Source organism: Haliotis rubra, unplaced genomic scaffold (genome assembly GCF_003918875.1).
Source record: "Haliotis rubra isolate DU_JTF1 unplaced genomic scaffold, ASM391887v1 Scf229, whole genome shotgun sequence".
Lineage (NCBI taxonomy): Eukaryota > Metazoa > Mollusca > Gastropoda > Lepetellida > Haliotidae > Haliotis > Haliotis rubra.
In genome coordinates, this window is record NW_025766325.1 from 570,780 (window position 1) to 593,395 (window position 22,616).

Below are 22,616 nucleotides of genomic sequence, written 5' to 3' on the forward strand. Positions count from 1 at the left end.
GCTTGAAACTTGCTGAGTTCAACGTTCATTACCGGTGTCCCCTGACGTCATCTTGCTGGAATATTGCTGAACTCACTCACTCACTCACACACTGAGTACGACGTTAAACATTTATATTAAAATGTTCTGTGGTATTAAAGCTAGTGAAAGTGGAATAAAAGCCTTCACGCTCTGGGCTTCTGGGATCCCACAATATATACCTCTATTATATCCATTAATAATAGGATATTCTTTGAGGCTGCTTTCAACGGTATATCAGTTATATGTCCACCAGTAAGGATGATATGGAAGGCGGGAAGTGATGCGGCTCTTAGTCGTTTTCATCATCATTTTGTCCTCTTATTGATATACCATATCTGTGAGAGGGTGAGATACCATGCCGCAGTGAAGCATGAATATCCCACTCAGACACATTATACTGACTCCGGAGCCGACCAGTCCTTGTTGTACCCATTAATGCCGAGCGCCAGACAGGGACCAACGAGTACCATATTTTAACGTCTTTTGGTATGACGCGGTCGGGGATCGAACCCGCGACCTTCCGCTCTCCGGGCGGACGTTCTAACCACTACACCACGGAGGCGGTCCTCCACGTTATGAAGCCACCGTCAGTCCTGAACTACGTGGCATGACCTGTAATTGAAATCTGCAGACCGTTTTACATATGACAGTGAGTTTGTAAGGTTTTACGCAGCTTTTAGCAATATTCCAGCAATGTCATGGCGGGTGACACTAGAAATGGGCTTCACAAACAGTACCCAAGTGAGGAATCGAACCCGGGCATACGGCATGATGAACGTGGTTACCCCACTGCTCCTATGACAACATACGTATTTTCATTGGCTGTTTACAAATGTTGTTTGAGCAGTTGTTGATACTGTTCAGAAAAAATGGCATGTCTAGGCATCGTGTGTTGCCTATTGTGCCATATTATTTGATAATATATAGGAGAGTGAATTAGTCTTAAGCCGCAGTGAACGGAATTCAGTCAGATCACGGCGTGCTACCTCGGTGTGGGAGAAAAGCCGGAAGTGATGTCACAATTTTGGGGCAACCCACGAGCATGGTGCTCACAGACACAGACCTGACCTCATAATCGGGGCGAACTGGGATTCGAACCCATAAACCCGTGGTCGTAGTTTTGTCCCGTCAAAGGTACCAACGGGACACAACTCTGCATATCGACTTGCTGAGCTTCAGGTTTCTGAAACAAACAAAATAAATGGGATTGTGGGGGCGGTTGTGGTGTTTTTTGCGTTAAGACAGACTAAATTTTCTTCAGGCAGACAGCGTTTCAATTATTTGCTCATAAAGAAGAAGCCAAACTCGTATTTGTAAAACCCAAGGACATATTTTTTCAGCATTTTCTGGATCAGATTAAATTATCGAAATGACTGCTGTCCCCTTTGGCGCCCGATGAAACATAGTTTCCCTGACTAAGCCAAAACCATACTACCTTTGTTTCGCTAAAGTCGATCTACTATTAAATTGACAAAAAAAAAACAGGCTCGATATAGAACGTTGACAATATCTTCTTTCGTGTTGAAACACCTTCTCACTTGCACGATCTTGTCAAAGGTCCAAATTGGATGTCCACGGACTGCACGTGACACTTGACAGTCATGCACTCCGCGTGATTCACGAGCTGTCAATCAAGCAGTCATGACTGCAATCAGCAACTGTAAGTTTTCGTGAGCCGAACGAGTTTGGTTTCTGGGTTTTTCAATGCGGGCGAACACCTGTTGAATTTCTGCTGTCATGTGACGTCACTAGCTATCCGAAGCGACGCTGACATGATTGGCTATATGATATCACGTGACTAGACACTGACATGACGTGGTTTGGGAGGTTTCATTCCGGTAGCCTACCCTGGGTCATTAGTTTGGGACGGGGATGTAGGATATTGTCAGCATCATATCATAAACATATTCAGAGGGATATATATGTAATGTGAAAGGGTGTTATCTTTGATTTTATACCTCAAAATTATATAACACATGTTATACTTGGGATTAAACTTTCTCGTTAAAGTACAGTACTTTTGAAGCAGGGTGGTGGGGTAACCTAGTGGTTAAAGCGTTCGCCGAAAACGCGGGTTCGATTCCCCACATGGGTACAATGTGTGAAGCCCCTTTCTGGTGTCCCCCGCCGTGATAATGCTGGAATATTGCTAAAAGCGACGTAAAACAAAACTCATTCATGTCTTTCAGTGGCATTTAGAAGTTGTACATTGATGTCCAAGATATTTTTATGGATTAAACTTCCTTTTTAATTTCTCTCACAACGTTTCGAGACCATTCCAGGTCCCTTCATCAGGTGAACTTCATCAGGTGAAACGTTGTGAGAGAAAAAAAAATCCTGAAAATTCATTCACTTTTGAGGTTGAGTCCTACCCGGGATTTGAACCAACACTCAGCTATCTAACCCACTCAGCCAGCGGTCTGGAATCTACATAACTGAGAAAGTGTAATACCAAATATAACATCGGTTATATTTAACCACTTCCTAAATGGCATCGTGTACTCGGAATTATACATTTGTTTTGGTTGAATGTTATACAAAACTAATACCACAGACGATGACACATAATGTCGGTGACATATTGACCTGTCCACACATTAATTACTTTGATGAGAAAACATTAACACCTGTGTGTCATACATTTAGCACACCTTGATGAGAAACACAGATATGTCTGACACCTGTAGATATTTGACACCTTGCCGTGACGACACAAATCTCTACTCGCTTTTAGCAATATTCCAGCAATATCACGGCGGGGACACCAGATATGGGTTTCATACATTTTACCCATGTTGGGAATCGAACCCGGGTCTTCGGCATGACGAACGAACGTTTTAACCCCTAGGCTACCCCACCGTCCCGCAAAGATTCTGAAAATATATAAGTTTGATAGAAACAAACTCCATTTAAATTGAAAAGGAACCCCAATGAGATTCATAACATCTGGAAAACCCATACGTGCTTCTTTTGGACCATAGGCCCTATGGGCTGTGGGGTAGCCTAGTGGTTAAAGCGTTGGCTCGTCACGCCGAAAACCGCGCAGACAATTCAAACCTCCGTTATCTGTTTGTCTGTGAATGAACAAATTGAATATAGCCACACCTGTGTCCAGACACCAAGACAGGTCAACAGGTCACAGGTCAGTAGTTCAACCTGTGGGATAAGCCAGATGTAAAAACGTTGACTCGCACCGCTGAATACCCTGGTTCAATTCCCCGGGTGGATGTACTGACAGTATTGCCCGTGCGTCACGCCCTCTGTTATCATATGGCCGGACCCTTGGTAAAGCATCGTTAAACCATATTCGCTCATTCACAGGGTATTTCGTGGAAATAACACAACCACAGAGTGGGTGAGTGAGTTTAGTTTTACGCCGCACTCAGCAATATTCCAGCTGTATGGCGGCGGTCTGTAAATAATCGAGTCTGGACCAAAAAATCCAGTGATCAACAACATGAACATCGATCTACGCAATCAGGATACGATGAGATGTGTCAACCAAGTCAGCGAGCCTGACCACCCGATCCCGTTAGTCGCGTATTACGACAAGCATGGAATACTGAAGATCAAGTCTAACCCGGATACAACCACAGAGAATGACTGGGGATTATATTATGTGATCTCCATCGATAAGATCGATATGCTTCTTGCGATGGTAAAACTTTAAAAATTACCACTACTACTAATGATAATAATAATAATTGATTTCTTAAGCGCCTAGCATCCATCGACAGGTGCTCACTGACCACATGACCAAGTTAAAACCAAATCAAATCTATGCACATATATACAGACAATCCTGAAAACGTACGCGTTTTACTTTATTGTAAAACAAGCTGGATAAAGCATCGGAGATGTGAACTCTGTTGTTCGTCAGTATTCTTGTGGCCTTCGTTTGAATGAGTGAGTGAGTGAGGGGATGATTGAGATTTTACGACGCCGAATTTAGACATAGTCCAGCAATATCACGGCGGGGGACACCAGAAATGGGCTTCACATATTGTACTCATGTGGGGAATCGAACCTGGGTCTTCGGCATGATGGGTGAACGCTTTAACCACTAGGCTATCCCACCACCACACTCAGTACTGCCGCTATGTTTACACTGGAAACATCCTATTGTAAAGAGTCAGGATGTTGTAAGTCATCTTCAAAGTACCTGCTGAGTCCTCTGCAAGCCTAAGCACGGATAATTGATGTCCTTGAATCCCGTACACATCGCCACGCGGTGAACAATTCTGTTTGAGACCCCCTACCTCTCATTTCTCCTCTAAATTCTCCCCTAACACCCACACACACCGCTACTTATTATTCTGCTGTCGTCTGCATCTTTGCAAAAGCACGGAGCGCACTAATTGAGATAGCTGTCGTCTGCTTGCTACTTAGTGTCGTCTGCAAGAATGTTTATAAAGCTAATGCTACCTTGCCGATAAACGTTTTGATTTCCTAATGAATAAAAACTCCAAGTGAACTCACCAGACCTCAGGTTCGTCCAGTCAGCTGAGGTAGAATCGTCGCCCAATTAAGATTCGTTAGCCGTCATTTCCGTACTCATTGTGTACTCTGTTTGATTTGAAACTGGCAGTTTCCGTATGCGATCAACGGATTTGAATCCAATGTCATTAAGTTCGGTTAAAACATGTATGCACTTGGAATAGGTTAGCACTGCTCAATTTCTTTTTCCATTTGAAATAGACATTTTAAAACTTGTCTTTAGTGTTATTTCCATATAAAAACACTGTATTTATTTCACAAAGTCACATTTCATATTGAAATAGAAAAAGATTATTTCATGTCATATTCAGTAACTGTACAATATCAGCATTTGTTTACTTCCTTTTTAACCGACCGCCTCCGTGGTGTAGTGGTTAGAGCGTCCGCCCGGAGAGCGGAAGGTCGCGGGTTCGATCCCCGACCGCGTCATACCAAAAGACGTTAAAATATGGTACTTGTTGGTCCCTGCCTGGCGCTCGGCATTAATGGGTACATCAAGGACTGGTCGGCTCGGAGTCAGTATAATGTGTCTGAGTGGGGTATTCATGCTTCACTGCGGCATGGTATCTCAGTGGGCTAGCACTATAAAACCCTGCAGCTTACGTCTGGGCTAGTACACGCAGCCGCACATACACATACACAGGCATGTACGTCGTCATATGAGAGAAATATTCTCAAGCACGACGTTAAACACAGCTCACCTCACTCCCTTTTCAACTGCTTACGTCACATTTGTGTGTCACGTGATGTGAAGGAGCACGAGAAGGAGCATGCAGTGATCCTTTTGTCGTTAGTTATCAGTGGTAAATCGGACATTCATGAGTGAGTTGGGTAAACGTGGCTTACAACAATATTTAAGCCATTTCAATTTGGATGAATTCCGTTTTATCCCAGCATATCCATAGTTTGATAATCTAATGAAATTGTACATGAAGCTATTCCATCGGAAGAGATACTCTGTATTAAAGGGGGCGAAGGGGTCACCTAGTGGTTAAAGCGGTAGTGTCACTCCGATGACCCGGGTTCGATTCCCCACATGGGTACAATGTGTGAAGCTCATTTCTCGCATCACCTGCCGTGATACTGCTGGAATATTAGTGAAAGCGTAAAAGTAAACTCATTCACTGTATGTAAGCTTGGGCAGTTATTCATTATCACCAATGTAAAGCAGATGCCTTCAAAGAGCATGTCAGTTAACAACTAATGAATTATTTTCGTGTGAACTCAACAAGGGTACTTGTATCACCCGATTAAACATGTAATGTGTTGTGTTGACAAGACTACTTATTGAAGAGCTTAAGGTCAATAACAATTAAACTGAAATCGAACCCGGAAATATATAGGTACGGTGTTGATACACCAAGACACATACTCAGCACGAATGGGGATTCGAACCACGACCATAGCTTCCTTGAAAGTTTCCGAATTAATTCTGCCGACGCCTTAGACGATTGGCCAACTGTGGCCCACTTAAACCCCTTAAGGGAGGTGGGGTAGCCTAGCCTAGTGGTTAACGCGTTCGTTCGTCACGTCGAAGACCCGGGTTCGATTCCTCAGATGGTATAATGTGTGAAGCCCATTTCTGGAGTCCCCCCGCCGCGATGATGCTGGAATGTTGCTAAAAGTGGCGTAAAATCTTACTCACTTAAAACCCTTGAACCAAGATGAGTTGGAACTGCAGTTTCAGGCGTCAGCGCTGTGACGTACGGTCAACAGCGGTTTCATATCAGGGCAATTGCGGCCACAGTTTCGACAAGGTCACGTATTGACTGTTTGGATGTCGACTGGCCCTCCAGGTGGATGATGAGATCAGCAGGTGAGACAGCTGTTAATGTGATAATATCACCCCGTCGTGCCGGAATACTGGGGTCAATACTGGGGTCAACCACAGACCGACAAGACTTACACTTAATCCCTGCATACATATAATATTGATAGTAACAAATATACCCATTCAAACTGAAAAGGAGCCCCAGTGAGTTGGGAGATCCAGGGCCTAGATTTTCGAAGCTCTCTTAGCGCTAAGATTGTCGTAAGTTCCATACAATAACATTAACATTAACTTACGGCTTTTTAGTGCTAAGAGAGCTTTGAAAATCTAGGCCCTGAACCTGAGGAAATCTGGACTTGCTTCATCCAGGGCTTAGCATTGCAGGGATGGCTAGGCAGTAGGGAAGAAATTGATGTGAGTACTACGAGACCGACTAAGACTTATTGTGATGGTGACTGTACCAGCCGTCAGTGAACACGGCGAAGACGTAGTATCTTTAGCCAGTTAAACGCCTGAAGCAGTCTGTGTCTTGGCACTTGACAATATACTGTAAACAACGGTTATGACAAACACTCTTATAACGAACTGACGGATATAACGAGCTGTTTATAACGAACTGACGGATATAACGAAATGTTTAAAACGAACTGACGGATATAACGAAATGTTTATAACGAACTGTTTATAACGAACTGACGGATATAACGAACTGTTTATAACGAACTGACGGATCTAACGAACTGTTTATAACGAACTGGCGGATATAACGAAATGTTTATAACGAACTGTTTATAACGAAATGACGGATATAACGAACTGTTTATAACGAACTGACGGATCTAACGAACTGTTTATAACGAAATGAGGCATATAACGAAATGATTATAACGAACTGACGGATATAGCTAATGTTATAACGAACTGACGGATAAAACGAACTGTTTATAACGAACCGACGGTTATAACGAACTTTTTATAACGAACTGGCGGATATAACGAACATGTTTATAACGAACTGACGAATATAACGAAATGTTTATAACGAACTGTTTATAACGAAATGACGGATATAACGAAATGTTTATAACGAAATGACGGATCTAACGAACTGTTTTTAACGAAATGATGCATATAACGAAATGATTATAACGAACTGACGGATATAGCGAAATGTTATAACGAACTGACGGATAAAACGAACTGTTTATAACGAACTGACGGATATAACGAACTGTTTATAACGAACTGACGGATATAACGAACATGTTTATAACGAACTGACGAATATAACGAAATGTTTATAAAGAACTGACGGATATAACGAAATGTTTATAACGAACTGACGGATATAATGAACATGTTTATAACGAACTGACGGATATATCGAAATGTTCATAACGAACTGACGGATATAACGAACTGTTTATAACGAACTGACGGATATAACGAACTGACGGATATAACGAACTGTTTATAACGAACTGACGGATATAACGAACATGTTTATAACGAACTGACGGATATAACGAACTGACGAATATAACGAACTGTTTATAACGAACTGACGGATCTAACGAACTGTTTATAACGAACTGACGGATATAACGAACTGACGGATCTAACGAACTTTTTATAACGAACTGACGGATATAACGAACTGTTTATAACGAACTGACGGATATAAAGAACTGGCGGATATAACGAACTGTTTATAATGAACTGACGGATATAACGAACTGTTTATACCGAACTGACGGATATAACGAACTGTTTATAATGAACTGACGGATATAACGATCTGACGGATATAGCGAACATGTTTATAACGAACTGACGGATATAACGAACTGACGAATATAACGAACTGTTTATAACGAACTGACGGATATAACGAACTGTTTATAACGAACTGACGGATATAACGAACTGACGGATATAACGAACATGTTTTCAACGAACTGACGGATATAACGAACATGTTGATAACCAACTGACGGATATAACGAACATGTTAATAACCAACTGACGGATATAACGAACATGTTTATAACCAACTGACGGATATAACGAACGTGTTTATAACGAACTGACGGATATAACGAACTGACGGATATAACGAACTGTCGACTATAACGAACTGTTTTTAACGAACTGACGGATATAACGAAATGTTTTGGTCCCGTCCACTCGCTGTGTATTTTAGTCGAAATGGCTATAAAGAACTACGGTTATAACGGACTAAATTAGTTGTCCCTTTGAGTTCGTCACAACCATTGTTTACTGTAAAACATAGTTTACTGAATAAAAAATAGGAATCCAAGTCTAGCATGATTTGCAAGTCAAGATAGCGCTGAAAGTGTGCATCATTCACGGTTCCATTTTAATTTTCTGTTTTTATTTTTGAAGTATATTTCCAAATGAGACTTTATGTCTGGGACTAAAAGTTAGTAATACATGTATTTGTTTCTATGGAAGCAAAAGCGGCGGTTCTCCATGCTGCGACCATTAGCCGTGTCAGATCCGCTGGTTATCGTCCTTGGTTCATCTGCGTCATGCCCTCGCTCCACCAATGCCACGTACGACTTGCACGCCACGATAAAACTGAAACATTGTACAAAGCGTCGTTAAACCCGATAAACTAGCTCCAAACCCGTTCCAGTTAAGATCCATCTCAGTTACTGCGGTGGGCGAGTGCATTCGCCCGCGACCTGTGACGTCTTCGTTGTTCTGATAAAGTCAGCGATACCTGACTCCTCGACAATCTAAGTGTATGTTCTAGACGTATATTCTTTATCGTTTGTAAAGTGCATCTTCGAGAGACAGATCGTTAACATATACGTTAACGATACCCGACTTCCCGACAAGCTAAGTGTATGTAAGACGTATATTCTTCTTCGCTTATAAATCGCATCTCCGAGAGACAGATCGTTAACATTTCGCCAATCACATGGCTCAACATTTCTTGTTCAAACGGCCGTGGTAATGGTGATAGACAACGAATATTTACTGGATAATGTCTTTAAATGCCTACGTTATCTATGCTAAAATTAGGCAATAAATGGTCCTTATCTCGAGAAACGCTTGTCGATGAAATTTGGATGCCGATAGATTGGTTCGGAATATTCATTTGGCCGGGTTGACTGAGGCGATGAACCTGGGTGCCTTCACGGATATTCTGGAGATGGTAATGTGTGTGGGGAATGGGGATATAAAAGGACCGGTGTCCTCGTCAGTCGAAGGCATTCTTAAAGGCCCACGTCCATGCCAATAAATGTTTAGTTGTTGTTGTTTGTTTGTTTGTTGATCAACATCATGAGCATCGACATACGTAATTGGGATACGATGACATGTGTCTACCTTGTCAGCGAGTCTGACCACCTGATCCCGTTAGTCGTCTCTTGCGACAAGCATGGGTTACTGAAGATCAATTCTAACCCGGATACAACCACAGAGAATGATTGGGGATCATATTATGTGATCTGCGTCGATGGTTGGGAGAGGGCGCTAACATATAATCATATAACAAGTCTCTGCATATAATTTTGTTAGAAACGAACAAGTTCTTTATAATTGAAAAGGAGCCCAATGCGATGGGGGGATTCAGAACCAGAGGAAATCTAGACTTGCTTTATTAAGAGCTTTGGCATTGCAGAAAGGGTTTAGCAGACGGGGAAACAGTTCGGTACAGTGACTGAGATAGACTATCGCCCTCACAGAAAGCCACGCATCATGTGCGGCTCCAACAAGTGTGTAACAAACCGAAACATGAGTCTCATTAACCTATTCAGACAATGACCTACTTTTCAGCCGATCCGTATTTTCTCGTGTGAAAGTGAAAAGAGATACCACAAACAACTATGGTTACACTGAATTCCAATTCCTTGTTTCATAAGAAAATGATATTTACAAGTTAAGTTTAATTTGAAACTTTAATAACATCGTATTTCTATATTTTATGGCGAAGTGTAGGCGGCATGACCTTAACTTAGACGTCACAGACTGCCCCTGTTTAATGGGGTCGTAAAATGATTCACAATTCATCTGGCTCACTGGTTACACCTGTTATGTGTTCTTTGCGCTTATTCAGAGTGGGTTTGTATAATATCAAGTCCGTACCAGACCGCCAAACTGTTCTAGCGGCAGAGCCTCGTTTTGTACGACAGCGCTCGCTGCACGTGTTTGTAAGGATTATAAGGAGCGTAGTGTTGCAATATACAAGTGCTTAGATGTATCAAATAACACTGATTAATATTTATGTATCCAGTTGAATGAATTGATCTCAAAATTCTGGACTGGTTATTGTACTATGTTGCGCAATAGGACGAAACTCAGTCAGCAGGAAACGAGACTGTTGTGTAATCAATGTTTTGACTTGCTACGGGGTTTCAGAGTTGAAACTGGTCTGTAGCAACCTTAGCTGGTCATAAAAGACCAACTATTAGATTTGCTTATTAAGAGCTTTGGCATTGCAAAAAGAGTTTTGCAGAAGGGAAAATACTGCGGTTGAAGGACTGAGACAGACAAGGGGGTGAGGGATGTACCACCAGTATGTGGCAAAACACCACCTGCCGGAATATAGCTAGCAACACGTATTCATCGAATTCCAGCTTAAAATACAATGCTGCATTACAAATTAATTCCCCACCCGGACTAGCTGTTCCTCACCGATCTCTGGTAATAAAGCTAGTGATAAAGCTGTCAGTTTATAGCTGAAGGCGACTTGACCCGCCCGTTAACATCTGACCTTTACCTACAGTTGACGGCTTAACAAGAAATTGCGAAATATTGATATTGCAGTAATCAGACCTCCATCAAATCTCTCTTGACTGGTTCCCGTGTCGGTATGTCATGTTGTAGCTACTTACAGTGCTTGTCTTCAGATAAGTCTGCAAGTGGCGGACAACGTCTAACACCCCTCGTATTCGGGGGTTTGGAATTTGGTAAGCACGTCTCGGGTTTGGCAGACCTGATCATCGGAGGTGCTTATTGAGTTTCGATCGTCGTTGCATCTTATGAACCCACTCGAATCTAATTTGAAACATGCTTGATTATAAAGTAATTGTATCGGCGATTGTAACGTACTGAACGGTCGGGCTGTGTTGAAAGATCAATGGATAAATAGCAGTTGCTCAAAGGATGGATTAGTGCACGGTGGCCGAGTGATTACACGCCTGAAGCTTGGTAAGAGGGTGATTAGGAGAGTGGGTGTTGACTGAGTGAGTGAGTGAGTTGTGTTTCACTCACTCACTCACTCACGTTTTATCTATTACGAGACTCGATCCCAGGTTTTCGGCTGTTTTTTTTCAACACTGGCTATCTCACTGCAAAGACTTTCTAAGCGTCTCCCTATGAGTATCTGAATTGATCCATGTCATACAGATGGGATTCGAACCCAGAACTGAAGGGTTCAACTCTGCCGAACGAAGTAGGTCGCTTGAAATCAAGCTATTGACAACTGAACAGGAGAAATGGCTGTAATTGTGCCGACATCGGACTGTAATGTTGCTGCAGTGGTGCCGACATAAGATTGTAAGAGACTGTGCTCACGAGAAGATGTTGCAATGTGCTACTCGCTGTCTCACTGATTCATCAGCGTTTGAAGCTGCAAGGGAGTATCTGTCAGCCGGTTTGGCATTATATGTATGGTATAACTTGATACTTAATTGCAAGTAGTGTTTCTGTTGAGACCCTATCAGTCTGAAGTAGGTTTATAATGTGTCCCTGCAAGTGGATCCACACTAAGCGAGAACGTGAGCACACAGCTACATAGGTGAGAAACCCTGATAAGATAGCTCCACTCTGATAAAGTGATAGAGTGAGCTCACGTCCACACCTGTAACGGGTAGTGAGAGTACAAATTAACACCTGTGTAAGCACTGATTCACACTGTAGATGATTAGCGTTATCACAACGAATTCATGTATCAATATTGTGAAACCAAAGCCACATATATAAACAGTGTGAACACAATCTACATGTATCAATAGTGTGAACACAATCTACATGTATCAATATTGTGAAACCAAAGCCACATATATAAACAGTGTGAACACAATCTACATGTATCAATATTGTGAAACCAAAGACACATATATAAACAGTGTGAACACAATCTACATGTATCAATATTGTGAAACCAAAGCCACATATATCAACAGTGTGAACACAATCTACATGTATCAATATTGTGAAACCAAAGACACATATATCAAAAGTGTGAACACAATCTACATGTATCAATATTGTGAAACCAACGACACATATATCAACAGTGTGAACACAATCTACATGTATCAATATTGTGAAACCAAAGATACATATATCAATAGTGTGAACACAATCTACATGTATCAATAGTGTGAACACAATCTACATGTATCAATATTGTGAAACCAAAGCCACATATATCAAAAGTGTGAACACAATCTACATGTATCAATATTGTGAAACCAAAGACACATATATCAATAGCGTGAACACAATCTACATGTATCAATAGTGTGAACACAATGTCCATGTATCAATATTTGAACACAATCTACATGTATCAATAGTGTGATCACAATGTCCATGTATTAGCTAGCGTGAACACAACCCACATGTATCAATAGTGTGAACACAATCTACATGTATCAATAGTGTCAATACAATGTCCATGTATCAATAGCGTGAACACAATCCACATGTATCAATAGTGTGAACACAATCTACATGTATCAATAGTGTGAACACAATGTACATGTATCATTAGTGTGAACACAATCCACATGAATCAATAGTGTCAACACAATGTACATGTATCAATAGTGTGAACACAGTCTACATGTATCAATAGTGTGAACACAATCCACTTGTATCAATAGTGTGAACACAATCTACACGTATCAATAGTGTGAACACAACCTACATGTATCAATAGTGTCAATACAATGTACATGTATCAATAGTGTCAACACAATGTACATGTATCAATAGTGTGAACACAATCCACATGAATCAATAGTGTCAATACAATGTACATGTATCAATAGTGTGAACGCAATCCACTTGTATCAATAGTGTGAACACAATCTACACGTATCAATAGTGTGAACACAACCTACATGTATCAATAGTGTCAATACAATGTACATGTATCAATAGTGTCAACACAATGTACATGTATCAATAGTGTGAACACAATCCACATGAATCAATAGTGTCAATACAATGTACATGTATCAATAGTGTCAACACAATGTACATGTATCAATAGTGTGAACACAATCCACATGAATCAATAGTGTCAATACAATGTACATGTATCAATAGTGTGAACGCAATCCACTTGTATCAATAGTGTGAACACAATCTACACGTATCAATAGTGTGAACACAACCTACATGTATCAATAGTGTCAATACAATGTACATGTATCAATAGTGTCAACACAATGTACATGTATCAATAGTCTGAACACAATCCACATGAATCAATAGTGTCAACACAATGTACATGTATCAATAGTGTCAACACAATGTACATGTATCAATAGTGTGAACACAATCTACATGTATCAATAGTGTGAACACAATCTACATGTATCAATAGTGTGAACACAATGCACATGTATCGATCAATAGTGTGAACACAATCTACATGTATCAATAGTGTCAACACAGTCGAAGCCACGTAGGACTATGTGAATAGTTCCCTATAGATACAAGCTATGTAAGTGACAGTTTAAGCCGAAATCGAAACAAGATCGGACTATTATCACGCAAGATTTCCCCAATTTCACGATACAAAGGCTCGTGTCGTGCAAATCAAAGATCAACCATTTCAAGGTTCGTGCAAGACGAGTTAATGCACACATAACGAGCCTGAAATCGCAGCCAGCACGCAGTAAGACGACCACTGACCAATTTACTGAGGTCAGCCACCGAGTGAAGTCTCTCGGTGAAATATACAACCACCCAGACAGAAATAACACACCGAGCTTTGGGAACTAAAGAACTGATTTCGATTTAGACTCTCCGACATTTCCAATATGCTATTAGGACATGTTTACATCTATAGGCAAAAGCAATGTCTAATATTAACCTAGAACGAACACTTCGTCAAAATTATCTATGGTCTATATTTAAAGTATAGTGTTTAGTCTTTGATGGCTTTAAGCGTTTTCATTTTTTAACAAACTGCTATTTCTATTACATTTTAGGCACATTCGCTGTGAAGATATTCATTCAACCATAATTCAGTTTATTATAAATACTTCTTATATAGTGTCTTTCACGATGAAATGTAAAATAAATCATATAATCAATCCAACTATCTTATTTAGATCCGTATTCACATTCTGCCATTAGAGTGAGTGAGTATGGTTTTACGCCGCTTTTAGCTATATTCCAGCAATATCACGGCGGGGGACACCAGAAATGGGCTTCACACATTGTGCCCATCTACCATTAGAAATAGTTAAAACATTCCAGTTCAACAAGAGGGTGTATTCGTTCACATTGAAAGGTTGCGGACAAAACGGCTAAACGATTATAAATATTCAGCATAAATACAACTTGGTATCTCCATACAGCTACGTGACATGTTTCAATAGTTTGTCCCTGCATTGTGACCCTATATATACCAACGGTTACACTCTCTCCCGTCCACACCGTGGCGCTCCACTGAGGTCAAAGGTCATTTTGAAAGTAGTCCCGGCACGCAGCATGAGAAGTGGTTGGTCACGCGAAACTAGCATACAGTTACCACAATAGTCAATTGATGTGTAAAGTGACGTGCACAGTTGTTGGGTTATACGTACAAAGCCTTTCACCGTTTTAAATTGTATTATTTACGGGGGGTAAAGCTTCATAACTGGGGCAAACGGCGGCATGGTGACGACGTCCTTGGGAAATATACAGCTATGAATCGTGACCAGCTTAAACATGCCTGGCTAACATTCCCTCAACAGTACATAGGAAATCCAGGGCTTAAATCCGGTTTCGTAATGAATACAAGCGAATTTAACTACGTACTATTATAATTTCTGATACCATTTCTATTATGAATTTGTAACTGATTTATGATTATAATATGAATAATTCCTTATTGACACAAGCTTCATAATTTCCTATTTTGTTTGAAGTTGTCACGAACCCGGAAAATGTGTTGGAGGCAGATAACAGCTTGGTGGCAATTTCCGTTTTATTTGGGTTGCATACATGTACACACGATTCTGTACGTTGAGGCTTATATGTGTTTATTGTGATCAGTGGTGAATATTTACAAACATAAACTCTGTCAAAAAAGAAACGCAACCCCTGTATTTTAGAGATTTTGATCTGAAGTTTTAGGACGACACGGCATTTTTATTATTTAAGACAGAAGTCTGAAATTTGGCAGAATAATAACCCAGATGGGCATGTTTAAAATTGTCATTTCAAAAGTCATCTCACAGACACCAGTTTGTCACCAGGGGGGCGTCTTTCTCAGTATCTCGTATGAGCACCACGCGCTGCAATCACTGCACGGCATCTCCTTGGACAAGAACGGATAAGACGCCGGATTCTTTCCTGGGGAATGGCTCTCCACTCCTCCTGCAGTGCAACGGCGAGCTGTTGCAGCGTCTGTGGCGGCGGCTGACGTTGACGTACGCGTCGATCCAGAGTATCCCACAGGTGTTCAATAGGGTTGAGGTCTGGTGATTTAGAGGGTCATGGCAAGACATTGACGTTGGAATTCTGCAGAAAGTTCATTGTTGCACGTGCAGTATGAGGTCCGGGCGTTGTCCCGTTGAAAAATCTGTGTCTGTTGGTCAATAATCGGGAGAAGGTGAAGCTCTAACACGTGGTTGATGTAACGTTGGGCTGTCAGGTTCCCTGGAACGATCACCAAGTCTGATTTCTGGTTGTATGAGATGGTTCCCCAAACCATGACGCTTTCTCCGCCAAATCTGTCCACCTGTCGGACGCAGATGGGCGCAAAACGTTTATGACGTCTCCCTATACAGACGCTGTCTTCCGTCGTGACGTTGCAAAAGAAAACGTGATTCATCAGAAAACCAGATTCGCCTCCAGTTTTGTAAAGTCCGTATCCTTACGTTGTTGCACCACCTGAGTCGTCGGCGTCGATGTAGGGGGCGTAGTACAGGTCCAACCACTAGTCTACAGGCACGTAAACCCGCTTCTTTCAGACGGTTCCTAATCGTTTGAGCTGACACTCTCCTCAAACCTGGTATTTGTGTGGCACTCACGGTTGGTAGGGCATGCCGATTACGCAGGTGATGGACCCGGATGTACCGATCTTGAAGGGGGGTCGTGATTCTTGGCCTTCCACTTCTCGGGCGATCGTTGGTCAAATTGAAGTTGTTGTAGCGGCTCCAAAGTCGGGATATCGTTGTTTTGTGAACATTTAGGTGCCGTGCAACAGTTCCAAAACTTTCTCCGGCTTGAAAACGACCAATGGCGATATTTCGGTCGGCAGCACTCAATCGTGGCATTTTTAACACAGCTTTTCGGCGACAAATGAATGAATATAATACGGAAGCACATGGGCTTTTATACACCCCTACATTAACTGCCATTTTCATGATTTGCATGTGTTTTTTTTGTGCGAAGTCACCATGAGGGTCATTTCATGCGTTGTGACGGAATAAGCAATAAAATACACTTATGCGTACAAATGCAGTTGTTTGGATGGTAATCTTCATTAATTACGTGTATCATTTCAATACATTCAAATAAAATTTAGTTTGGAAGCAATAACTTCATTCAAACGAATTTTTCATATCTGAGGACAGGGGTTGCGTTTCTTTTTTGACAGAGTTTATATATAAAACTATTGTTATGACTGATAGTTTCAGTGTGCGAAATAGCCACTAGCCCGCTAGCCTGTGGCTGGTAAAGATCCAGTTGGGCCAGTAAATCTTTACAGTCACTGACCGGACTGGCTAGTGAATTTGGGGTCATTTTGTAAATTCCGACTTGTTAAGTTACACACTTTTAAATCATGCAAGATTATGACCTGATGAAAATGTTCATCTCATCAGCAGCTTAGTGATGAAATCCGTGTCTACATTCCAATTACAGGCTAGTAACTTTCAGGCAGAGCTAGTCCGACTGGCTAGCAAACTTTGGAAACTATTTTGCACACTGTCATTGTTAACCCCGCTCAATAGAGGGATACCATCTGGCTTAATAAAATCTGCATCACGAAAAGTAATACGCTTATTTGTAAGAATCATTAAACGCTAGTATAAAGATACCGTGTTCATTTCCTGGGCGAAGCTAACTTGGGCTTGGACATAATCACAATCATTTCCATTAATCAGAGACTCGGTAATAAATGTTTACACCACAGAGCAACCCGGAAGTCAGTAAAACCAACCCCTGGTCAAGCTTCTTGTCCACTTCCGGTCACGAAGAGTAAGTAGGACAAGTCTTTATCTTGAAGGTCAAGCTGTATATTCACCTTCAGTGACCCCATGTTATGTAGACAGGACACGTCCTGGGGTTATGAACTCTCAGACCATAGAAAATACTTTTTACAAAAACGAATCCAGCTCAAGAATAGAATGTCTAATCTCTAGGTATTATGAATTTTCCTGGCTCCTTTAAGTCTTTAGACATGTAACTACTATATTTTGTAGATAAATGCTTTTTTAAACTAAGATAATTTTCTGGGAATGAATATCTTTCTAAGGACAAGTCTGTGTTAGTCTGTCAGGGAAAGGTTGGGCAAGATCAAGGTATCTTTCAGTTCGAATTTCGCCTTGACCTTGGCACATAGATAAGTGGTTTGTTGTTGGCGTTCGTGAATACCTGCTTGTGTAATATACACCCGTCTTGACCATACGACACAATGATCCTGTTTCTGACATACTGGTGGAAAAAGTGCTTACGATGCATAATAACTTTCCTGTTCTAAGGGCTGATTGTCTTTTAATCATTTGTGTTCCGTTACAGGATCTCCGTTTTAAGTGAAATCGTATAACTCAGTATTTACATGTCCCTTGTTGACGTTTAAACCCTGTTTCATCTTTAATAATCGTGTTCTTTTCCTTCGGTAATAATAATTTATTTATTCGTCCTCATCTCCCGATCTCATCGTTCCTTCGAAAGGAATAATAATATACACATAGAGAACATAGATTAACCGGTGACCGATAGTGTGGGCATAGGTTTTACACGGAATATAATAATACTTCAATGACTAATATTTATAGTGTTGAGTATATGTTCAATTACCTCAACGTTATGATTGTTAGTTTGTCACTTCCGGTACAGTATCATACCGCAACATGACGGTTGACGAGTTCTTGAAGGAGGCTACTCAAAATGCTGCCTCTACTGGGGTGGTGGGGTGGGCTGCAGATATTACTGGAATATAGCTAAAAGCGGCGTAAAACTACACTCACTCACTACTACTCACTACTACTAGAGCTTTTTTGATAAAGAGGAGTAAGTTCCTTTTCGCCCGTTTTCACGAGAGTTTCAATGGTCTTTTAATAAACTTACAGGAGTCTCTGATTAATGGGACCCGTGAAGATCCGGGATAGAATAGGTCTTCAGCAACCCATGTGCTTGCCATAAAAAGGCGACTATCTTGTCGTAAGAGGCGACTAACGGGATCGGGTGGTCAGGCTCGATGACTTGGTCGACACATGTCATCGGTTCCCAATTGCGCAGATCGATGCTCATGCTGTTCATCACTGGATTGTCTGGTCCAGACTCGATTATTTACAGACCGCCGCCATATAGCTGGAATATTGCTGAGTGCGGCGTAAAACTAAACTCACTCACTCACTCTGATTAATGGAAATGATTGTGATTATGCCCAAGCCCAATTTAGCTTCGCCCAGGAAATGAACACGGTATCTTTGTACTAGCGTTTAATGATCCGCCTATGCTACTACTACAAATACTACTACAACAGGGAACTATTTAATGACGGGTAGATGTGCAAATGAAAACGATGATTACGGTGATGGGGCGGAAGTTTAAAAGAAACTTAGGAAAATATGAAAACAGTTCGCCTTAAAGAACGACCGCTAATCTTAGGCCGTGAATTATTCCTTGCCGGCTGTGATGTCATGATATGCTAATACCCAGCTGGCGCCGTAGTTGCCCGGATGTTGATCTCCTTTATCGGAGGAAATAAGTGCGGTTCCATCAAGGGTGACAACTCATCATATTTCCTGATAATATCATCAATGCGAAGCCCGGCATTGCTGGTAATTCTCACCTTATGGTCAGGTTAAATATACGTCGAGTGACGTTTTTCTGATTCTGAGTAGAGTGATAGAATAATACATTATTTTCGAAGAAGAGTGTGGGTAAATATATCTATATGTATTATTCACATAAGGAATGATATTCTGCATACCACATTAAAATATTCACGTTCATATATGTTGTCGGTTGTGAAAAATTATATTTTCTATGTTGAATATTTCCAGGGTAAAGGGGGAGACAGACAGACAGAGAGAGAAGGTGTGTGTGTAGTGGGGTCAAGGAGAATCCTACATATGTACATATGAAAACAAGCACAAGCCTCTGTCAAATATGCATTCCCGACACCGCCGCAGCGTGGTCCTGCGTGTTGGTAAGCCTCCCGCGGAGTGGTGGTTTGTGTAGCCTTTGTTCACAGCCGTCAAGGCCCTGTTGGCGTGGCATGACGCCCAACTCGACACAAACTGCAATCGAGACAACTGATCGGATCTTTTTCCCGATACGGTGATCAATACAGGCTTACAAATGGCCATGTAACCACTGTTCTATGTTTAGTAGCCGTCTCCAAACCAGCTGAGATACAGCTTCACATCTGACTTGTAGGCCAATTACTTGATATCGATGGCGTGCCATTAATCTGCGCATACAGGGAACACGAGACCATCGAAAAATAATATATGACTTTGATTAGAACTTGGGGGTGATCAGCCGCAGTTACCAGGCAGCGTTTGGGATAGACTTGTCCAACATTAAGCCTTCTAGGGGGACTACACAGCAACATCACAACTGCTTGAACACGTCATCGTTTCCTGACTTGTCCCATCTGGTAGTGTGGTAGTGTGTGATGGCGATCTGTCCATCTAATGAGCTGGTCCAGAGGCACCAGCCTCCGGACATCAAGCGGAGCGAACGGCTGCTCCGAATTCAGCTGCAACGACGGACCTAGCCTGTCTCACAGTCCCTGAACCCCATTATTTTCCCTTCCGTGCAGCCCTTTCTGCAACGCTAAAGCCCTAAATGAAGCAAGTCTAGATTTCCCTTGTCACTGGGGCTCCTTTTTAATTAAATGGACTTATTTGTTTCTATTAAAATTATATATTCAGAGACTAAGCGTTAGTCTACGAACGGACCCTGCCGCTTCACTGTTGGCGTTGGCACTACTACTACTACTACTACTACGACGACTACTACTACTACTACTACTACTACTACTACTACTACTACGACGACGACTACTACTACTACTACGACGACGACTACTACTACTACTACTACTACTACTATTACTACTACTACTACTACGACGACGACGACGACGACGACTACTACTACTACTACTACTACTACTACTACTACTACTACTACGACGACGACGACGACTACTACTACTACTACTACTACTACTACTACTAATACTACGACTACTACTACGACTATTTGTATACTATCACTTGGAACACAACTTCCACTCCGGATTAGAATGGGTCTTCAGCAACCCTAGTCCGTCTCACGGTCCCTGAACCATATTATTTCCCCTACCACACAGCAATTTCTGTAATGCAGAAGCCCCAAATGAAGCAAGTCGAGATTTTCCCCAGGTTCTGAATCTCCCATCTCATTTCGGCTCTTTTCTCAATCAAATTGTGTTTTGTTTCTATAGGAATAAAGTGTTATGAGTCTACTGCAACCCATGTTTGACTAACGGGACTTAGGTGATTCATGTAGTTGTATCCCATTTGCGTAGATCCACGATTGTGATTGTTTAAAACACACGATTGTCTGGACCAGACTCAGAATGGCGTCATGCAGGTGGATTAAACAACAAACACAAAAACACTGCTACCAAAGTTTACGAATAGGCCTATACTCACCTACCACACTTTAGGAACTACCTAAACGGAGACCAAAACTACAACAACCCAGACAACTACTACCACGCCTAAGACAACCACCACCTCCACCTACCACCTCCCCAGACCACCACAGCTACCACCCAGACCACCACAGCTACCACCTCCACCTACCACCTCCCAAGACCACCACAGCTACCACCCAGACCACCACAGCTACCACCTCCACCTACCACCTCCCCAGACCACAACAGCTACCACCTCCACCTACCACCTCCACTTTAAGCTACCACCTCCCCAGACCACCACAGCTACTACACCTCCACTCCACCACCTCCCCAGACCACCACAGCTACCACCTCCACTCTACCACCTCCCCAGACCACAACAGCTACCACCTCCACCTACCACCTCCCCAGACCACCACAGCTTCCACCTCCACCTACCACACTCCCACCTCCCCTAGACCTACTTCAAGCTACCACCTCCCACTCTACCACTTCCAACTACTACCTCCCCAGGACTACCACATACTGCCACTCCCACTTCTACCACCTCCACCTACCACCTCTCCCTAGACAACCACTTCTACCACCAAGACTACAACTACCATCACTAGCTAGACCACTTCCCAATTTCCCACCAAGACCACAACCCACACCACCACTTCTACTTCTCCAAGACCACAACTACCATCACTAGCCAGACCACTTCCACTACTACCAAGACTCACAACCCACACCACCACTTTCTACCACTAACACTACAACTACCATCACTAGCCAGACCACTTCCACTTCCACCAAGACCACAACCCACACCACCACTTCTACCACCAAGACCACAACTACCATCACTAGCCAGACCACTTCCACTTCCACCAAGACCAAAACCCACACCACCACTTCTACCACCAAGACCACAACTACCATCACTAGCCAGACCACTTCCACTACCACCAAAACCACAACCTACACCACCACTTCTACCACCAAGACCACAGCCCACACCACCACTTCTACCACCAAGACCAAAACTACCATCACTAGCAAGACCACTTCAACTTCCACCAAGACTACAACCCACACCACCACTTTCTACCACCAAGACCACAACTACCATCACTAGCTGTGACCACTTCCACTACCACCAAGACCACAAGCCACACCAGCACTTCTACCACCAAGACCACAAACTACTATCACTAGCTAGACCACTTCCCACTACCACACTAAGACCACAACCCACACCCACCACTTCTACCACCA